We start from the raw sequence: 21467 nt of genomic DNA, 5'->3' as shown, positions 1-21467 counted from the left end.
TAAAGCCCATAAAATAATCACCATTACAGTCACTAGCAACCTAGACATTTGAAACAATCAAACCCGCTTTATCTGCAGCTCTGTTGGCCCTACAGTTTGTGCAGTGCACAGTGCGGGGGAAACCTTCTTCACTCTGGTGTAATGTATGCAGGGATCCAGTCCAGCTCCTTTGACTGCTGTCAAGGTAGTTAACAGTACCTGATAGGGTCCATTCCACCTTTCTTTTAATGCTTCTTCCTTCCAGCTTTTACCGTACACTTCATCTCCTGGGTGGATGTCATGAACTGGATTCTCAAGAGTCAGCGGCCTATTCCACACAAGGGTGCTCCAAAGTCGAGCTAGAGCTTTTCCAAGAGACAGAACATAATTCTACACCTCTTGCTTCCCTGTAACATGTACATTTGGATTAGGTTCAGGGGATTCCTATGGTTTCCCATACAATATCTCATAAGGACTGACTGACATCCTGCTTCTAGGCTTTATCCGAATCCTCAGCAGTGCTATTGGTAAAGCTTGTGGGCACTGCAATTTAGCTTCTTTACATATTTTGCTGATTTGCCTCTTCAAGGTCTGATTCATCCTCTCTACCTGTCCACTGGATTGGGGTCTCCATGGTGTATGGAGATCCCAAGCTATTCCCAGCAACCTACTCACCTCTCCCACTACTGTGGCTATGAAATGTGGGCCCTTATCTGATGATATTCCTAGAGGCACCCCAAATCTTGGAATGATTTCTTGCAGTAACCACTTGACTGTCTCCTTTGCTTGATTTGTGCGACAGGGAAGAGCTTCTGGCCATCCTGAAAATGTGTCAACCCTTACCAATAGATATTTGTATCCTCGAGTTCTTGGTAATTCTACAAAATCTTCTTGCCAATAATCTCCTGGCTCTACTCTTACCCCAATTTTCCCCAGTTGTGCCTGTCGTGTAGCCACTGGATTGTTCTTCAAGCAAGTTTCACATTTTGACATTGCCGATTTTGCCATTGTTAACATCTGTACTGACATTAAATTTAGTTTGAACAATTTCACCAATGCCTCTGCACCCTAATGACATTCGTTATGTTTAATTTGTAGAACTTCTCTCATTATCAAGGTAGTCACCTACCACCCTTCTGAATTCTTCTGTGCATTCAGTGAGCGTCCCAATTTCTCATCCTCTATTGAATATTTTGGTTCTGGATGTAAATGGAGTTGAGATACATTAGTTTTTAAAGGTATCAATGCCATTGCAGTTTGCATTTCTTGAGCAGCTTGTCGGGCTGTCCAGTCTGCTTTCCGATTTCCCTCATGAATTTTGGAGCTTCCTGATTGGTGAGCTTTGCAGTGCATGATTGCTACTTGCTCAGGCTTTTGTACTGCTTTTATTAATTGCAGGACTGCATCTTGATGTTTAATGTGCGTGCCTTGAGAAGACAGCAGTCCTCTTTCTTTCCACAGTGCCCCATGTACATGCACCACTCCAAAAGCATATTTTGAATCAGTCCAGATATTTACTTTCTTCCCTTCACTCAGCTCTAATGCCCTGGTTAAAGCAGCCAGTTCTGCTCGTTGGGCAGATGTGTTTGCTGGCAAGGCTTTGCCTCCACCACTGCACCTGTTGTTGTTACTGCATATCCAGGGTATCTGGTCCTGTTCTCCACAAAACTGCTTCCATCTGTCAACAGCTCCCAGTCTGCCTGTTCCAGTGGGACATCTTTCAGCTCTAGCTGAACAGGTGTGTTCTATCACTTCCACACAATCGTGTTCCAATGGGCCTTCTTCAGTTGTGGTACCTAGGAACAAAGCTGGATTCAAGAGGTCAGTTGTCTTTAGTGTGACATCATCCTGCTCAGTCAGGATTACCTGGAATTTTATCATCCTGCTTGGAGATAGCCAATGGCTCCCCTTTTGTTCTAAAACAGTGGTCACCATGTGTGACACATAGACATCTATGTGTCTACCCCTCGTGAGTTTCCTAGTTTCTTGTGTCAGCATCACGGTGGCTGCAACTGCCCACAGGCATGAAGGCCATCCAGCACTCACGTGGTCAAGTTGTTTGGAGAAGTAGCTTACCAGCCTTTTCCAGCTTCCCAAACCTTGGGTCAGCACTCCCAGTGCTAGGTGTGATCTTTCATGCACAAACAGCTGAAAATCTTTGGATAGGTCAGGCAGTCCTAATGCTGGAGCTGTTGTCAATGCCTCCTTCAGTTTGAGGAAGGTCTCCTTCTGTGGTTTGCCCCAGGTAAATGGCTGTGTCTTGTGGGCTTCATTCAGGGGTTTTGCAATCAGTCCATAGTCCATGATCCACAGGTGGCACCATCCGGCCATCCCGAGGAAGACTCGCAGCTCATGCAGGTTCTGGGGTTCTGGAATAGCACAAATAGCTTGAATATGATCAGTACCCAGCTTACGTTGCCCTTGTGAGATTTCACATCTCAGGTAAATCACAGTCTGCTGGGCAATTTGTGCTTTCTCTTTAGACACCTTATATCCTCTCTTTCCCAGCTGATTTAAAATTTCAATTGTTACCTTTATGCAGGTTGTCTTTTCCTCTGTAGCTATCAGTGAATCATCAACATACTGTAACAGCAGGTATTGCTCCCTCGCAACTTGCCCATTCTCGGTGCAAATCTCCAGCTCTTTAACCAGCTGGCTTCCAAATAGGGTTGGACTGTTCTTGTATCCTTGTGGGAGTTGTGTCCAGGTGAGCTGGGTTTTCCTTCCATTTTCTGCATTTTTCCATTCAGAGGCAAACAGTTTCCTACTTTCTTTGTCAAAGGGTATGCAGAAAAAGGCATCTTTTAAATCAATTACAGTAAACCATTTCTATTTCTCTTTCATGGATGTTAACAATGTGTAAGGATTAGCTAGCACTGGGTAAATATCTTTAGTTATTCCATTTATTGCTCTCAAATCCTGTACTAGTCTGTACTCACCATTTGGTTTCTTTACTGGAAATACTATTTCCAGTGTATTAAATTCTGATTCACATTCTTCTAGAATTTGGTACTTCAAAAATTTATCAATAATCTTTGCTATTCTTTGCCGTGCTTCTGTCTTTATGGGATACTCTTTAACCTGCACAGCTTTTGCTCCTTCTTTTAATTCCACATGTACTGGTTGTGCCAATTTAGATTTTCCTGGTATGTCTGTTTCCCATACAGAGGGAATTACTGTGTCCTCTGCTTCCCGAGGGATGGTAAAAACTAGTTTTTCTTTTATCATTATAATTTGTCCTGTCTTCGATTCAGGTATTTTCATTAAAAGTTCCCCGTTCTCATAAGTTATCACTGCATCAAGTTTTGCTAATAAATCTTGTCCTACAAAGTGGAATTGGACACTCAGGCATATATAAAAATTCATGTGTTAAAACTTTGTTTGCAAAACACAAACCCAGTGGTTGGAGGAATGTCCAAATCTCCTCCTTCCCTGTGGCTCTAACTATTGTTGCTGTTTTGTCTTCAATTAGCCCTTTTAGTTCATTTAGCACAGAATATGTAGCCCCTGTATCCACCAGAAATTTTACTTCTTTATCTCCCAATTGTAGAGTTACTAAAGGCTCTTGTGTTGGCTTTTGATCCGATTCTAGTCAGCTGCTGTACTCCCCCAGCACCATTAATTTCAAAGTGTCTTGATTCTGGTTGAACTGATTGCCCTGGTTAAACCGATTTGGGCATTCATTTTTCCAGTGCCCCTCTTGTCTACAATAAGCACATTGATTTAACCCTAATCTTGGCAAAACCCATCTCCCTTGTCCTCTGCCAAGTCTGCCCCTCCCCAGTCCACGACCACCTCTGCCACGTCCTCTGAAACCTGGATTCTCTCTTCCTTGGATCACTGCCAAAAGATTTTGCTGCTGCTTTTTAGTAGCTTCTTTTTCCCTCTTATTGTATACTTTCCAAGCCACTTCAAGAAATTTATTCAAATTTCTTAATTCCTCTCCTTCTAATTTCTGCAATTTTCTCCTAATACCATTTTGTAACTGCCCAAGAGAAATGAACGCAAGCTCAACTTTCGCTTGTTCTGTTTCTAGTTAAAGATCTGTATACTTTCTCGCTGCCTCCTTAAGCCTTTCCAAAAATGCAGCAGGGGATTCTTTCTTTTCCTCTCTTACCTCATACAATTTAGACCAATTCATAGCCTTAGGTATAGCATTCCCAACCCCTGTCTGGACCCACTCTTGATATCTCTTCAGCCTCCGCATGTCCCCAAAGGCATTGGGATCCCACCCTGGATCCTTGGTCAGAAAGTTCTCATCTAAAGTCCCTGTCACCACCCCAGTTCCGAGATCTTCTCTCACCTTCTCTTTGGCTGCTCTAAGCACCATCTCTTTCTCAGTAGAGTCCATTAAATTATCCAATATTACTTGTATATCTTCTCAATCTGCATTCTGAGTTTTCATAATCATTTTTACCCCCCTGCTACTTTACCAGGATTTTCTCTATAAGTTCCAGCTGACTGTTTCCAAATTATCAAGTGTGCAGGGGAGAAAGTAACTTTGACAAACACCGGCCCCTCTACCCCTACTCCTTGTCTCAAGGGGGCAATCACAGTCCGCCTTTGTCTGCCCAAATCTTTTCCCGTTCTACCCAGAACCGGAGCAAGCTTTGACCGAGTCCGATGGGACACCAGTGTCACTGATTTATTATCATCACCCCCGCTACTGCTATCCTCCTCCCCAGCATTTTTCACATTTCCTTGTATCACAGTTAGATCTTGATCATCTCCCAGAGAAGAAGGATCAGGTGAAGGCAGTAGAGGAGGATAAAGAGGGAAAGGTGAAGTAGGATTAGGCGAGATAGGGTTGGGTGAAATAGGATTAGATGAAGTGGGGGCAGACAAAACAGAATCAGGTTCTTTTGGTTCTGCTGAAACCACTTGTAAATCAACATCCATCTCTTTCCCCTGACGCAAAGTTTCTTTTAATGCCAGGTGCTCTAAACAACTTATTCTCCTTTTACACAAACCTCACATTTATCACTCACACATGCCTTAACTGCCATCAATCCACACTCAGCCTGCCATTCTGGCTTGTCTCTCAAATAGAAAAACAAATCTACATATGGAACTTCATCCCACTTTCCCTCTCACTTACAGAACAACATCAACTGTAAAATGGTGTTATACTGCAAAGATCCATTTCTTGGCCACTTTTCCCCACTGTCCAGGTCATATCCTGGCCACCATGAATTACAATAATCAATCAACTTTACGTAAATCTTGCCCAAAGTTACCCTGTTTCCAATGTGCCAATAAGCACCCCAAAGGAGAAGTACGTGCTATAGGGGCATTGCCACCTCAAATCCCTTTAAGCTTCTCCATGTTACAGTTACAATACACCACACACCACTGATGCTGAACCTGCAACGCTTTCGCAGTTGTCTGACAGACGGCGCCTGGGCAATACCAGGAATTCCTCCAGCCCAACCGTGCGGAGATTTCGCTGTGTCTTATTGGCAGGCACCAGAGCAGACTGAAAAGCACCTTACCTCTCTCAGAGGGACGTTGTGAGCAGAGGAGACGGTCACGGCCGGATGGGCTCCCCGAGAATCCCTCGGTGCCGGCTGGAGCGTGATCGGGTCATGAACTCGCTCAGCAGCTCTCACAGGGTCCCATCTGGGTCACCAAAATGTCAGTGTTCAGGAACACACATAATCACAGATTGATTATATACAGGTGCTTTATTGAAGCGTGTGGGAACTAGGGGTATCAGCAACCCAAATCTAGCTCCATTGTCTTTGTCCAAAGTGCACATATTTCTACAATTTCAGCTGTAGCAGTAATCACTATAACAACCTTATCAATATTGCTTCATTAATATTGCATCATTAACTTTATCGACATTGCTTCCTGAGAGTTAGCTCATCCTTGTACAAACATGTACTAATCTTATCTCTGGGTGGGTATCTTGGAGACCCCAAGCACCAGTTCCTGTTACCGTAAACATTTCAGCTTGCTAGACCATCCCTAATACCAAACATTCTTGTGGCCTAATTCTACATGATTTTCAGAAACATTATTCAGAGACATTTAACCCCATAGTAACAGAAGGACCAAGGATCCACTGTGACACTGCAGGGCCCAAAGAACCAAGGATCCATTGTGACTCCACGGAGTGTCATGGAACCATGGAGACCATTGTGACACTCCAGGGCCTCATGGAACCATTCTGCCACCAAGCTGGGTGGGAGTGTGGATGTGCTGGAGGGCAGGAGGGCTCTGCAGAGGGACCTGGACAGGCTGGATCCAGGGCCCAAAGCCAACAAGGTGAGGTTTAACAAGACCAATGCTGGCTCCTGCACTTTGGCCACAACAAGGCCTGCAGTGCTCCAGGCTGGGGACAGAGTGGCTGGACAGCGGCCAGGCAGAAAGGGAGCTGGGGCACTGATGGACAGCAGGCTGGACATGAGCCAGCAGTGTGGCCAGGTGGCCAAGAAGGCCAATGGCCCCTGGCCTGGATCAGGAATGGTGTGGCCAGCAGGAGCAGGGCAGGGATTCTTCCCCTGTGCTCGGCACTGCTGAGGCCACACCTCGAGTGCTGTGTCCAGTCCTGGGCCCCCAATTGAGGAAGGCCATGGAGGGGCTGGAGCGTGTCCAGAGAAGGGCAACAAGGCTGCTGAGGGGTCTGGAGCACAAGTCCTGTCAGGAGTGGCTGAGTGTGGTGGGTTTTACCTCTAGCTAAAATCACCAAAGTACTTCCTTCTGTCTTACTGTGAGATATGGATTAGGAGAAGGGCAAAACAGGCTTAAAACTTAAAAAAAAAAAAAATAAAGAAACTTTATGAACAGGACTACAAGAATAAGAAACAAGAATAAAACCTCCAGAAACCTTTCCTCCCCCTACCTAACTTTATGTTTCCCAAGTGACATGGCAGAGACAAAACCTGGGATGTTAAAGCAGTGCCAACTATACAATAGTCTTTTCATCAGTCTGTGCAGGGAGAGGAGTTTTCTCTTCTCATGCCATGGAGAATTCTCAACAAGAAACATTTTTCTTGTTGGTTTTCATTTCTACAAATGGCAGTCACCCAGGCACAAACTCTGCCCTCTCCTCCCATTTTTACACCACTTAGAGGTGTGTTCATGGGCCGTGAGCTAAGTGGTATATTTTAAGGATGAGTTATGCAAAGGCAAAGGTTCTCTTCATCTCTGAGAACAGGGGTTTTCTTCTTCTCTCTCTTGGGGCAAAGGGTCTTCATCAGCTCTCATCTCCCTCTCTCTCTGTTCAAGCTCTCATGGGATCACAGCTACTCCACCATCTGCTTGGCTTCATCAATGGATACCTTTGCCCAGATCTACAGCTTGAATACTTCAATTCCCCAATACTCCTTCATGAATTAAAGGAGTTATTTTTCAGAGCATTATTATTCATCTCCATGGCCCTACCAAACTAATATTTCAGCTTATTAGAGCATCTCCTCATTCTCCTTCCATCGGAGGCTTGATTCCTTCTTTTACTGACCTTGATGTTTCACGTTGTCTTTTCACGTGTCACTTGGTTCTTTTCTTTTCCTGGAGAGAGGATTAAAGTCTGCAGGTCTCCTCTGTGTAGTGGAAGGGTTAAATCTGTCCCAAGCCATGGCAGGCAGTGGTGGTGTGGGATTTCAGGTGTGGCTGGTGCCAGCTCTCAGGAGCTGTCTGTGCGGGCCGGGGGGCAGGGGGGGTGTTGGCGAGTGTCATCAGCCGTGGCCTGGCCCAGCCTGGGGGCCGGGGGCTCCCCTGGGAAGGGCTTTGGCCACCCCGCTGGAACGGGACCCGGAGGGCTTCCCGGGAAAGCCAGCACCGCAGCAGAGCCTGGCCTGGCCTGGGGGGGATCCCGCAGTCTCCATCTCCCCCCGGGAGCAGCTGGGCTCCGGCCCAGCCCCCCCCAGGCCGCACAGGCCACGGGGGAGCGGGGCCAGCCACACCAGAGCTCTGCTGCCTTTCAAGGCTGCAAAGAAAGAGACCAGTTCCTGGCCTTGGGTTTTTAAAAGGTGCCATTCACAAAGGTGAAGTTACTTTGCAGTGGTGCAGAATGCTGTCAGTTGTCAGAACTGGCCAGCTATTGGCTTGATCTCAAGCACAGAAGGAACTCCCCACAGCCTCTCTCAGAGGAATCACTTCTGTGGCTGTTTCCCACTTTGTTCCTTAAATGGTAAACTACCACACCCTTTGATCATAACATAATTCTCATAACTCACAGCTATCAAGGCCTTATTTAAGACCAAGTAAGTTCCTCCACTATCAACCAAAAATTCCCCTTCTTTTTCTTTTTTGTTTTCCCCTTTTTCATTTTTATAACCAGGGGGTCTGTTGGGGTGGACTCCCTGAGTCCCCTTCAGTCTTCTTGTGGATGTGTGACTGCAACCACTCCTCCTTTCCCTTCTTTCTTTTGGCCATCTCGCTTCCACTTTGGACACTCATTTTTCCAGTGGCCAAATTCTCCACAGTACTCACATTGGTCTCTACCCCATCGAGATGGGCCTCGTTTGGGTGGTCCTTGTCCATCCCTTCCTTTCCCTTTTCCTTCCTCCTGTACCACTGCTACTAGCTTCTTCATTTCCTGCTTATATCCCTCTTCTCAATTGCTGAAAGCTCTCCATGCCTCTTCCAATAAGTCTTCCAAGTTTCACCCCCAAAGCTTTTGGAGTTTATACTTCATGTTCCCTGTGGATTGTTCCAGAAATAGATGAACTAGCTGCTGTATTCCTACTTCAGAGCCCGGCTCCAGTGGTGTGTGTCTGTGCATTGTGTCCTTCCAAGGATCTGGGAATTCCGAGGGAGATTCCAAGGGACCTTGTTTGATTGCATATAAGGCTGCCCAGTTCATGGTTTTAGGTCCAGCCCTCTCCACTCCCTTCACTCTCCACTCCTGGGAGCTTTCTGACTTTCTCCTTCCACTCAACTGATTTGGATCCCATTGTGGGTCCTGAAGAGGAAAGTATTCTTTTCCATCCATTTGTAATGTTTTATAATGGTCCTTTGCCAGGTCCCCTGCTGGTTTTAGAACCAATTGTTTCTCAGTTTTGGTTAATGCATCTAATAACAATTGTGTGTCACTTCAATCTGAGTTATGTTGTTTGACTATATATCGTAAACATTTGGCAGTGTTTACTGGGTCACTTTGATAATTTTTTTGTGACCTTTTCTCAAGCCTCTGTGTCGAGAGGAGAAAAGGGTTCCTTAACTACCATTGTCCCTTCTGGTCCTATTGCTTCCCACAAGGGTGTCTGTAGTACCTGCTCTCTGCTCCGGGATGCAATCGGGCTACCTGGGGGTGTTGGGGCTGATGCGCCCTTAAAGCTGTCGGGAGGAGGTGGAGGGGAAATGGAGCTTCCAGGTCTGGAGGGGGCAGAGGGTCAAATGAAGCTTCCAAGTGCACCTCTTCCTCCTCCTGCCTCCTAAAGGGAGGGCTGATTAAATTAGTACAGTTCTGTTCTTGCTGGGCTGCTGCTGGATAGGCCTTACTCAGCCTGATGCACCTCTGGCCGAGGCTGCAGCTCCAACAGCACCGTTTGAGCTTCCCTTTGTTGGCCTGATTTTCTTTCTCAAGGGCCAGCACCAAAGGATCAGAGGGGGCTTTGATCCCACAGTCCCTCTGCCATTCAGGGTTATTCCAGAGGGAGAAAAACATATCACAACCCAAAAGCTCATCCCACTTCCCCTGGTGTCTAAGGAAAAGCATGAACTGCAGCAGGGTGTTGTACTCTGCTGTGCTACTGGGGGCCACCTTGCACCGTCATCCAGGCGATCCAACGGCCACCAGTGAGAACAATATTTTATTGAACTCTTTTTGTTCTCAGTGCCCCCAGTGCTTGTGATTTCTTTCCAATGTGCTAAGACACATCCCAGGGGCCTGGCTCTCGGTACCTCTTTGCTCTGTCCTGCCCCCTTTATCTTCTCCTTCTTGTCTTATCCCATTTCCACATAATTTTTTCCTCCCAATTTCTCAAACTCTTTTCCCACTCTTCTTTGTGCACAACCCAAGTCTGAGGCACAAAATGGGTCCTTCCACACACAGGCTTTAAGATCTCAGGCTCAAGAGCAACCTGTCCTCGCTCACACTGCAGGCACCCCCTCGGCTGTTGGGCAGAAGAGCAGTGCCAGCGTGGTGCACAAACCTTACACTGGAATAATACCCACGCAAAATGTTGTCCCTGTTGTGAGTGAAACACCCCAATAGCACAAATACACACTATTCCTGGCATCCCTTCTGTCCCTTCTGGGATTTCCAGATCTTTAGGAGAGGGCTGTTTCCAATCCAAAGCTGTGATCTTTCCAGCAGAAGTTGGATAAACTCCCTCTGATAACACCCGCTCGTTCCCTCTATCTGTCCAGTGGTGCCCTGGGTTTACAAACTCCCAAGGCTCCAGGCCAAACCTCTGGAGCAGAGGTAGTCCTTTAATTTGCCTTGCCAGGCTTGTAGCGTTCTTTCAGCCCTTCCACTACTTGTTATGACTAATAAGATTGAACACCCAGTGTATCCAACACAGAAAGCGAAGGAAAGTTACCAGTGTGCTGGGATTATAACTTTTGACACAAGAGATCAGTATTGCTACAGAAATACACACAAATCACTAAAAGCTCTGCATCATGACTTCTAAAACTATTGCAACCAAGGAGAAAAAAATTACACTCTTAACATCATGAACTACTCTTCTAGTATTCCTAACCATGTCTCAGCTACAGTCTCAGTCACTCACACACAACCAAAAGTCTGGACATAACACACTTCACCAAATAGCAGCATTAACACAGGGGTTTGTTCCAGCCACCCCCAGAATTGCCAGTGGCCAATCCCTTTGGTCAATGAACCCCCCTTTGCCGGCCCCAGCCGGTACCCTCCTGCCGGCCGCGCAATCAGCCCAAGCGGTCCCTGCACCGCTCACTGACCCATGGTCACTTGCAAGCCCACCTTACCCCAGCAGGGACGAGGCTACGTGCAGGGACGTCTCCCTGCGGCTCAGCAGCAGCCCTTTAGTCCAGACCCCCCGAGGCTGGATTATAATACAAACCGTTTGATCCACGGGCAGCAGGTTCCTCGTCTATCCCTGCGGTGAGCGCACCAGTTGAGGAGTACCCCGAGAAGATCCCGGGGCGCGCCTTGGGGAGTCCATCCCCCTGTGTGCTCCCACAGGGGGATAGAGAGGACTCCTGCCTGTCTTCCCAAAACTGACACATGGAAAGACTCTAAAACTGCAGTAGTTTTAAAGTAGGTTTGATTATTTATTATTGACAGGCGCCTGGGCACACGGGGGATTGATCCTCCAAAGACGTGTGCAAATGTCACAAGGTGTACATTCTCTGTTTATCCCCCAAGGTATTCCATATGCATAGGATTGAAAAATGTGCTTCATGCATATTCATTTCTTGGCTCCTCCCATCCCCATTCCATATGGTAATGAGCTCCACACCCCTCTGGGCATGCGCAGTTCACTCTGGTGGTCACTGAGGGGTCTTCAGGGATGAAGGATCGGAACTGTCCAAACCCCTGGGTCAGCTCTGTCCAGCTCAGGAGCCTGAGGGCCTCTTTCATCTCAGTGTTTTTTCTTTCCTAGGGCACTGTGTTAAGATAGATGTTATAGCCACTATACAGTGGAGTAAATAATTCTGATTAAGACCTTTTTGTCGAGTCATGATCCTCATCAATCACGTCTATATGTATATAAATACTTCTGCTGTACTGCTCTTCATGTTGCAGGACAAAGTTGTACAAAGGTTCAATTCCACCTCTATAATCCTTTACATAGAAACCACTGACAAATCCTGGGCCTGGGACTGGATCCAGCCACTCCCAGGCTCCTCTCACAGAAGGAGTTTAGAAATCCTGGGGGCCGTGGCTTGGGAGATCTTTGGGTGTAATTGGGGTGCTGGGGGTCCTTTCTGCACCTGGTGACCCAACAGGAGCTTCTCTAATAACCTTTGCCTGAAACTCCCACTGTGCCCATGACAGGAGCCCCTGGCAGTGTCTGTGACATCCTGGCTCTTTGGCAGCCTGGGCACTGCTGGGATGTCACCCTGGAGCCCCTGGCAGTGTCGGTGACATCCCGGCTCTTTGGCAGCCTGGGGACTGCTGGGATGTCACCCTGGAGCCCCTGGCAGTGTCTGTGACATCCCGGCTCTTTGGCAGCCTGGGCACTGCTGGGATGTCACCCTGGAGCCCCTGGCAGTGTCGGTGACCTCACTGTTCTTTAGCAGCACAGGGATGTCACCACTGGACTCCTGTCACTGCCTGTGACAAATTGGCTCCTTGGCAGCGTGGAGACACCTCTGTTGTCACCCTGGAGCCCTGGGACTGTCACCTCACGACCCTTAGGAAGATGAAGGAGCCCTGGGATGTCACCAAGGAGCCCCTGGGACTGCACGTGAGCTCACAGCTCTTCAACAGCCTGGAAAGCCTGGGATCTGTTCATTCCTGCTCTGCTGAGGATGGATCCTCAGCAACTTGGAGGGAGGTTCCGTGATGAGTTTTACTTCTCCAGAGGCTTGTTCAGTCTTCAGCTCTTCAGTCCAGGAATTCAGCCCCAAAAACTCATTAAGATTTCAAATTGCTCTACAAGACAAGCCCATGGGAATAATTTAATTTCAAGTCTTCCATTCTTCTATGGTAAATTTTACAGATTTCAGAAGTGTATTCAAAGAGAATATACTATAGTTTTTAAATAGTGCAGGGTTTTTTTTGTCCTATTTAGTTTTGTTTTCCTGTTTATACATTGATATCAGCAATCTCCAGTTGATATTGATCCTGAGCACCTCCTAAATCACTCTGAACAGATCTGAAAATCAATTCCCTTTATGGCTGACAATCCATCAGACTTTGTCCTTAAAGCCCCCCATCTCAGGGGTGGGGTTACATCCAAGCCCTGGCCCCTTGTCCCCGTGCCAGGCTCTGGGCTGGATCCTGTGCAACATCCTTAGGCTGTGGCTCCAGGAGCAGCGGGGGGATAGCGGGGGACAGGGGACCCCACTGGGCATGAACAGTGTTGGACTTCTCTGGGGGGGTCAGTGTGAGGGGGGGCTGGGGCAGAGTGACCAACGCAGTGACCTCACACAGCCCCCTCTGATGTCACAGCCTGCTCTGTGACGTCACACAACTGGTCTGTGATGTCACAAACCACTCTGTGATGTCACACAGTCACATTGTAATGTCACAGCCAAATCTGTGATGTCATAGCCTGCTCTGTGATGTCATAACCTTATCTGTGATGTCACAGTGGGCTCTGTGACATCACACAACTGGTTTCTGACATCAAAACCACTCTGTTATGTCACACAGCCACATTGTAATGTCACAGCCAGCTCTGTGACGTCAGAGGCATATCTGTGATGTCACCGACGACTCATTTAAGTCACAGCCTTCTCTGTGACGTCTCACACAACTGGTCTCTGATGTCACAAATCACTCTGTTATGTCACACTGCCACAATGTAATGTCAGAGCCTGCTCTGTGATGTCAGAGCTCCACCCTGTGATGTCAAAGCCTGGCCTGTTTCATCACGTAACTGGTCTCTGATGTCACAAACCACTCTGTGATGTCACAAAGCCACATTGTTATGTCACAGCGAATTCTCTGATGTCACAGTCAGCTCTGTGATGTCATACCCTGCTCTGTGATGTCACACCTCCACCCAGTGATGTCACAGCCAGATCTGTGATGTCACAGCCTGCTCTGTAACATCACAGAACTGGTCTGTGATGTCACAAACCACTATGTGATGTCACACAGCCATATTGCAATGTCACAGCCACCTCTGTGATGTCACATCCTGCTCTGTGATGACACAGTCAGCTCAGTGATGTCACACAACTCATCTCTGATGTCACAAATCACTCTGTGATGTCATAAAGCGCCATTGTTATGTCACAGCGAATTCTGTGATGTCACAGTCAGCTCTGTGATGTCACAGCCAACTCTGTGATGACACAGCATACTCTATGATGTCAGACCTCCACCCCATGATGTCACACCCATATCTGTGATGTTACCGACAATTCATTTATGTCACAGCCTTCTCTGTGATGTCACACAACTGGTCTGTGATATCACAAATCACTCTGTGATATCACACAGCCACATTGTAATGTCACACCCTGCTCTGTGATGTCACTGCCTGCTCTATGATGTCACATCCAAATCTGTGATGTCACAGCCACCTCTGTGATGTCAGATCTCTACCCTGTGATGTCACAGCCTGCCCTGTGATGTCACACAACGGGTCTGTGATGTCACAAACCACTCTGTGATGTCACACAGCCACACTGTAATGTCACAGCAAATTCAGTGATGTCACATCCTGGTCTGTGATGTCACTGCCAGCTCTGTGATGTCACACTCTTCTCAATGATATCTGACCTCCACCCCGTGATGTCACAGCCAGCTCTGTGATGTCACAGAGACATCCCATGATGTCATAGCTGCTCAGTGACCTCACATAACCCACTCTGTGATGTCACAGCCCACTCTGTCACCTCATGTCACCAGATGATAAATTGTCTACCCCAGGTGAGCACACACTGCTCCTTCTCCAAACCCACTGGCCCATGGACACCACACAATGCCCATTGTGGAAGGAGGGGAACTGGAAGTTCTCCAGCCTCAGTGTCCTGCCAGCTCAGCCAGGCCCACTGGAACATTGGGCTCCAGCACCAGCAGGGACCAGCAGAGAGAGCCCAGCACAGAAGAATGCATGTGGAAAGGGGAGGGGAAATATGTTCATCATTTTGGGCTCATGATTACCATATGTCTGTTTAGTCTGGGACAATCAATGAATGGCTGTGTGCAAAATACAGAATAGAAACAGAAACTTCCCTGTGCTCAGCATGCCTGGCTTTGGGAGGAGCTGTCCCCCCGAGCATCCGGCCACATAAAGAATGCTGCTTCTCAATGCTGCATTGCTGCTGAGGAGTTTTTATTTTAGGGAATTTTGGGCACACTCCCAGTGCCAAGGAAAGCTGTGTCTGCTGCTGTTCACAAACAGAGAAGGGCTGCTGGGAGATGTGGTGGTCAGAGGCTGCCTGGGGTACAGTGACCATGGAATAATCGAGTTTTCAATATTCTGGGACAGAAGGAGAGGCAGCAACAAAACTTCTACACTGGAATTATGGAGGGCAGACTTTGGCCAATTCAGGATGCAGATTTGGGCAGAACTGAATCAGGTACTGATTTTTGTAAGGGAAACAGCCCTTAAAAACAAAGGGGGTCCGTGAAAGATGGACACACCTCAGGAAAGTAAACTTAAGGGGGAAGGAGCAGCCTGTCCCTGTGTGCCAAAAGATGAATCAGTGAGGAAAATGCCTGGCCTGGCTGGGCATGGAGCTTTTTCCAGGAACTCAGGGAAAACCATGGACACATCACTTTTGGACAGAGGGGCAGGAAACTCAGGAAATATTCATGGATGTCTTTAGGTCATGCAGAAAGGAAATGAGAGAGATGAAAGCTCAGTTAGGACTTAACCTGACTGCTTTTGTGAAGGATAATAAAAATAATGTTATCAATACATTAATGGCAAAGGAGGTTAAGTAAGGACAACCCCCATTCCTTATTGGGAGGGATAAGGTTCCCAAAGATGAGGAAAAGGACTATTGGGATCAGAGCACACAGGGCCAACTGAGTGATGTTAGAAAAGGTATTTTATTGCACAGTTCATCAGTCTCAGGGAAGGGTGAGACACTTAAGGTGTTACATTCAACACCATCACCTCAGAAACCACCTAAATTTTAGTTACAATGTCTTTTATAAACTTTTTAACCAATCAAGAAGTCACACAGAAGCTGATCAGCATCTTCATGAACCAATCATCAATTGCTTTGTCTCACACGATGCTGCTGCAATGTGTCTTTTCTTATCCAGTCATAGAACACTACAGAAACTTACATTGCTGTATCTGTAATTTCTTACTGACTTTAGAACAGGTTATATGTGAAACTTCAGAATCTCTATGATCTTACTTAACATATTTATTCATGTCTAGAAAACATATTTCTACTTCCTGAAAGCACATTTCAAACATATTTTGACTTAAACAACAAGCTTCTACTCTTACCTCATGTTTGTACAGGTTCATTGTTGTAAAGCCCCAAGCCTTCCCCAAGGTCTCAGGTCAAACTCTGTGTCCATCTCTGTCTCTGGGCCTGGATGCTCAAGGCCCTGAGAGCTCTCTGTGCCTGCATTTCCCAGCCAGCCCAGCTTGGGCTCCCCTGGCAGCTGCCTGAGGGTGCCCTGGGTGCCCTGGGCCAGAGCAGCAATAAAGAGATTGAACTGAGCTGGCCCCAGTCCTGAGCCCTGGGGACACCCCTGGATGTGGCTCCATTCCCCAGCACTCCTCGGGCCTGCCCATCCAGCCAGATTTTGAGCCGGGGAACAGATGCTGCAGAGGCTGTTGGATCAAGTTCCTGGGAGAAATCCCACAAGTTTGGGATTAGTGCAGCTGTGGCTCTGCACAAGAGAGCTCTTCAGCCACTTTCTCTCTTTTCCTCCCTCTGGCCATGGAGGCAGCTGGTGACTTCAGCGTGTGCCTCGTGTGTGCAAAGAGCAAATCTGTGCAGAATCGGGGCACGGAGGCTTTGGGGCATCTTGGCACCTGTGCTGGGCACAGAAGGTGTTTTCCATTGCACTGAGACTGTCTGCTGGGGAAAGTGGATGGAATATCCAGCAGAGGAATGACTTTTGTTTGGATGGAGCTGTGCCTTCCCTTGCTTTGTTTGCTGACAAGGAATGAACATCCCTCTGTGTCTGGGGCAGCTCCTTCTGCAAGGAAAGCAGGTGGGAGTTGGAGCCAAGGAGCTGAAAGCTGCAGGCACAGCCTGGAGGGGAGGGAGCTCAGATTTGCACAAGGCTGCTCTGAGTGCCAGGGCTTGGATGAGGGAATTGGTGGGGTGGGGGTAGGGACAAAGTCAGATGGATTGTCAGCCATGAAGGGTCTTGATTTTCAGATCTATTCAGAGCACAGGAGGAGGTGCTGGGGATCAATATCACCTGGGGATTCCTGATATCAGTGTATAAACAGGAAAAGAATAAATGGGCAAAAAGGTCTTCTCTCTCTGTGTTTTTTTTAATGTAATATGTTATTACAAATGGAGTGAACACTTATCCAAGTCCTGCCTTATGCTCAGGTTTCTGGTAGGAGCTCTGTTTCAGGCCACCTGAACCCCAAATTGCTCTTGCTCCCAAGTTCTTTAGATTGGCCCATTAGGTCCGTTAGAAAATGAATTATTTACTGAATGGACTCAAGATTAAAAGACAAGAGTCTTTAAACAGACTGCTTCCTCCACAGGATAACCAAAAGAAGTGCTAGTGGATACAAACACAGTGCACAATCAAGTTACCTGTATTACAGCTCGTGAAGAGCTGGCACAGATTAGGAGTCAATGGAACTCAGCACCCAATTGATGGTGGAGCACACATGGAGCCCTTTCTTTCCCTCAGCTTCCAGAAAGGAACCACCAAGATGCATCCAGGCTTGGGACAGAAGCCCTGCCCGTTTCCAGGGACTATGCAGAAGAGTTGTGCTTTGTGCAAGTTTTGTGTAGCTTTTCTAGTTTGTCAAGTGAAGTGTGTGTCAGTCCAGAATCCAAGGCTCATCTCCCTTCAGGCTGCTCTCAAGGCAAGATGTTTCTGGCCAGCTGGGAACTGCAGCTCCCTGGCAGCAGAGAGAAGTCAGGACAGGACAGATGTCCGGCCTGGGTTATCTGCCCAGTTCCTGTGAGGGGGAGATGCCCTGAGTTCTGGCCCCAGCTGCTGGACAGAGCAGAGGAGCCCTTCTGTGGCCCAGGGGAAGTCCTGCTCCAGGAACCTCCTGGAACCAAGGGGCCCTTGTGACATTGGGATGCCTGATGGAGCCAAGGGACCATGGTGACACCAATGAACCTCCTGGAACCAAGGGGCCCTTGTGACATTGGGATGCCTGATGGAGCCAAGGGACCATGGTGACACCAATGAACCTCCTGGAACCAAGGGGCCCTTGTGACACTTTGGAACTACAGAGACCATTGCTGAGTACGGAACCTCATGGAACCAAAAGCCCATTGTGAAAGATCAGGGCCTGGTGGAACCAAAAAGAGCATTGTGACACCGTGGGGCTCCATGGAGCCAAATATCCACTGGGACAGTGCAGAACCTCATGGAACCCAGGGCCTCTGTGACACTGCAGGGCCTCAGTCAAGGAGTGCAAAGGTCTCAAACATTCCTTGCAGGGTTCTGCCTTGCGGAAGGGGAACCTCCTTGGTGGCACCTTGGGCTGGCACACACTTGAGGAGTGCGTCTGTTTTCAACAATGAAACTTAGGAGTTTTAGCTTGCTTCAAAATAAAAAGGGAAAAACCTCTCTTTCCTGAGTGCAGGCAGCTCTCCAAGCAAAGCAGGTCCCAGGTGAGGGAGGACAGAGAGGATGGGGTTGGGGAATGTGGAGCAAGGTTGTCCACACTGGCTCACACCTCAAGGCACAGCTTCTCTGAGCAGGCCAGACCTCCTGAGGAGAGACCCTGGGTCAATATCAATCACAGAATGCTGCAGTCACCTCTGCTCCAAAGAGAGCAGCAATAAAATACATCCTTTATAACAGGAATGTGCATTTCCTAGAAGCTGTTATAAATACATATTATAATATTGGCTTTTCACAAGGATGAAGATGAATGCTCTATGTATCACGTTCCAATGGCTTTGCTGTAACAGTCGATAGAGGATGTTTGAACTGTCTGCTCAGTTGGGATAACTCCAGTGAACAGATGATGGGGACCCTGCTGCTATCAACACTCAGCGGCTGTGGAAAGAAGGAGCCAAGGCCCAAATTCAAAGGTGACAAGAAGAGGATTAAAACCACAAGCCAAGACACAGGCATGCTGTAAAAAGGCGGACCCAAGGAGTGGCCATGCTAAACAGTTCCTGGAAAATGTAAAGTAGTTAATGGAAAAGTCTGAATATGCATAAAGTCTATGAATATGCATCAGGTGATGCAATAGAAATGGGATATAAAGGGTGTTTCCAAAACACCAGGGGTGCTCTTGGCAGAGGGCCAAGCACCCAGCCCTTTTAACCCTTTGCTTTATTGTCTTTGTCTCCTTCTGACTTTCTTAATTAACCTTTCAAAATTGACCAGGAAAGTGAATGTCATTTTTCACAGGTGCCCAGATGGGAAATTTGGACCCAAAAAGAAGAATTTGTCTGGAAAAGGAACAGTTTGGCCCAAAATTGGAGGTTTCAGCAAAAAAAAGGGGCAGTTTAGATGTATAAATGAGAGTTTGGATTAAAACAAAGGTGAGTCTGACTTTAAAGTCAACCCAGGTGAGCCAATGTGGGCCTAAAAAGGGGGAATTTGAGTACTCAGGTGAGAAATATGGACCGAAAAAGCAGAATTTGGGCCAAACAATAGGAATTTGGGTGCCCAGATGGGAAGTTTTGGAACCAAAAAAGGTGAGTTTGGGTGCCCAGATGGGAACCAGAACGGGGAATTTGGCTCCCAAAGGAATAGTGTGGCACAAAATTTGGGGTTTCAGCAACAAAAGGGGCAGTTTAGATGTAAAAATGAGAGTTTGGTTTATAACAAAATTGGAGTCTGAAGCTAAAACGTCAACCCAGGTGAGCCAATGGCAGCCAGGGGAGAAACTTGGTGCAAGAAAGGGAGATTTGGGCTGGAAAAGGGACGTTTGGGCCAGAAAAAAAGGGAGATTGTGTCCAAAACCAAGACAGTTTGGGCACAAAAATAGGAATTTGGGTCCTCAGGTGGGAAGTTTATACCTGAAATGGGGACTTCTGGCCCAGGAAGGGAGAATTTGGGCCTAAGAAAAGGGGAATTTGGTTGCTCAGATGGGAAATTCGGACCCCAAATGGAAGTTTTGGGGCTGAAAGTCAGATTTCGGGCCTAAAAAGGGGAAATTTGGGGACTCAGGTAGGGTATTTGGAACCAAAGAGAAGAATTTGGGGGCAAAAATGGGTACTTTGGTCCCAAAAAAGGAAAATTTTCCTGCTTAGATGGCAAATTTGGACCCAGAAGGGGGAATGTGGTTCCAAAATGGACAGTTTGGCCCAAAACTGGGGGTTTGAGCAACAAAAAGTGTTAGTTTAGACCCAAAAATGACAGTTTGGATTAAAAAAACAATGGGAGTCTGACGCTAAAAGAGCAACTCAGGTGAGCCAATGGCAGCCAGGAGGGAAATCTGTGGCAAAAAGGGGAGATTTGGGATGAAAAAGGGGATTTAGGGCCAGAATAAAAGAGAGTTTGTGTCCAAAAAGAGAGAATCTGGGGCTAAAAAGGGAGAATTTGTGTGCCCAGATGGGAAATTTGGACCAAAAAGGGGTAATTTGGAACAAAAAGGGGTAATTTAGAACAAAAAGGTGGAATTTAGGCAGTCAGGTGAGAAAATTCGACCCAAAAAGTAAAATTAAAATGAGAAAAAATAGGTATTTGAGTGCTCAGATGGGAAATTTGGACTCAGAAGGAGGAATGTGGTTCCAAAATGGACAGTTTGGCCCAAAACTGGGGGTTTGAGCATCAAAAAGTGTTTGTTAAGACCCAAAAATGAGAGTTTGCATTAAAAAAACCAACGAGAGTCTGATGCTAAAAGATCAACCCAGGTGAGCCAATGGCAGCCAGAGGGGAAATTTGTGGCAAAAAGGGGAGATTTGGGATGAAAAAGAGGAGTTGGGGCCAGGAAAAAGGAGTTTGGGTCCAAAAAGGGGAATTTTGGCCTAACAAAGGAAAATTTGGGCGCCCAAATGGGAAGTTTGGACCAAACCAGGGAAATTTGGGATCTAGTGGGAAACTTGGACACAAAAAGCAGAATATGGGTCCAAAACCCAGAAAGTTGGGCTGAAAATAGGACAATTGGCGTGCCCATAAAAAGGGAAGTTTGGACCCTAAAGGGAGAGTATTGGCACTGAAAGGCAGAATTTGGGCCTAAAAAAGCAGAATTGGGGTGCTCAGGTGAGAAATTTGGACCCAAAAAGGGCAATCTGGGTCCAAAAAATGGAAATTTGGGCTCAAAAAAGGTGAATTTGCGTGCGCAGATGGGAAATGTGGACCCAGAAGGGGAAATTTGGCTCCCAAAAGGAACAGTTTGGCCCAAAACTGGGGGTTTGAGCAACAAAAAGGGGCAGTTTAGATGTTAAAAATGAGAGTTTGGATTAAAACAATGGGAGTCTGATGCTAAAAGATCAACTCAGGTGAGCCAACAGCAGCCAGGGGGGAAATCTGTGGCAAGAAAAGGAGATGTGGGATGAAAAAGGGGATTTGGGGACAGAATAAAAGGGAGTTTTTGTCTAAAAAGGGAGAATTTGGGCCTAAAAAGGCCCAAAAAATTTGGGTGCCCAGATGGGAAATTTAGACCAAAAACTGGTAATTTAGAACAAAAAGGTGGAATTTGGGCACTCTGGTGAGAAATTTGGACCGAAAAAGTGGAATTAAAATGAGAAAAAATAGGTATTTGAGTGCCCAGATGGGAAATTTGGACCGAGAAGGGGAAATCTGGTGGTAAAAGGGAGAGTTTTGGCCTAAAAAAGAGGAATTTGGGTGC

This window comes from Poecile atricapillus, chromosome 32 (assembly GCF_030490865.1).
Source record: "Poecile atricapillus isolate bPoeAtr1 chromosome 32, bPoeAtr1.hap1, whole genome shotgun sequence".
NCBI lineage: Eukaryota > Metazoa > Chordata > Aves > Passeriformes > Paridae > Poecile > Poecile atricapillus.
This window is presented reverse-complemented; position numbering follows the sequence as displayed.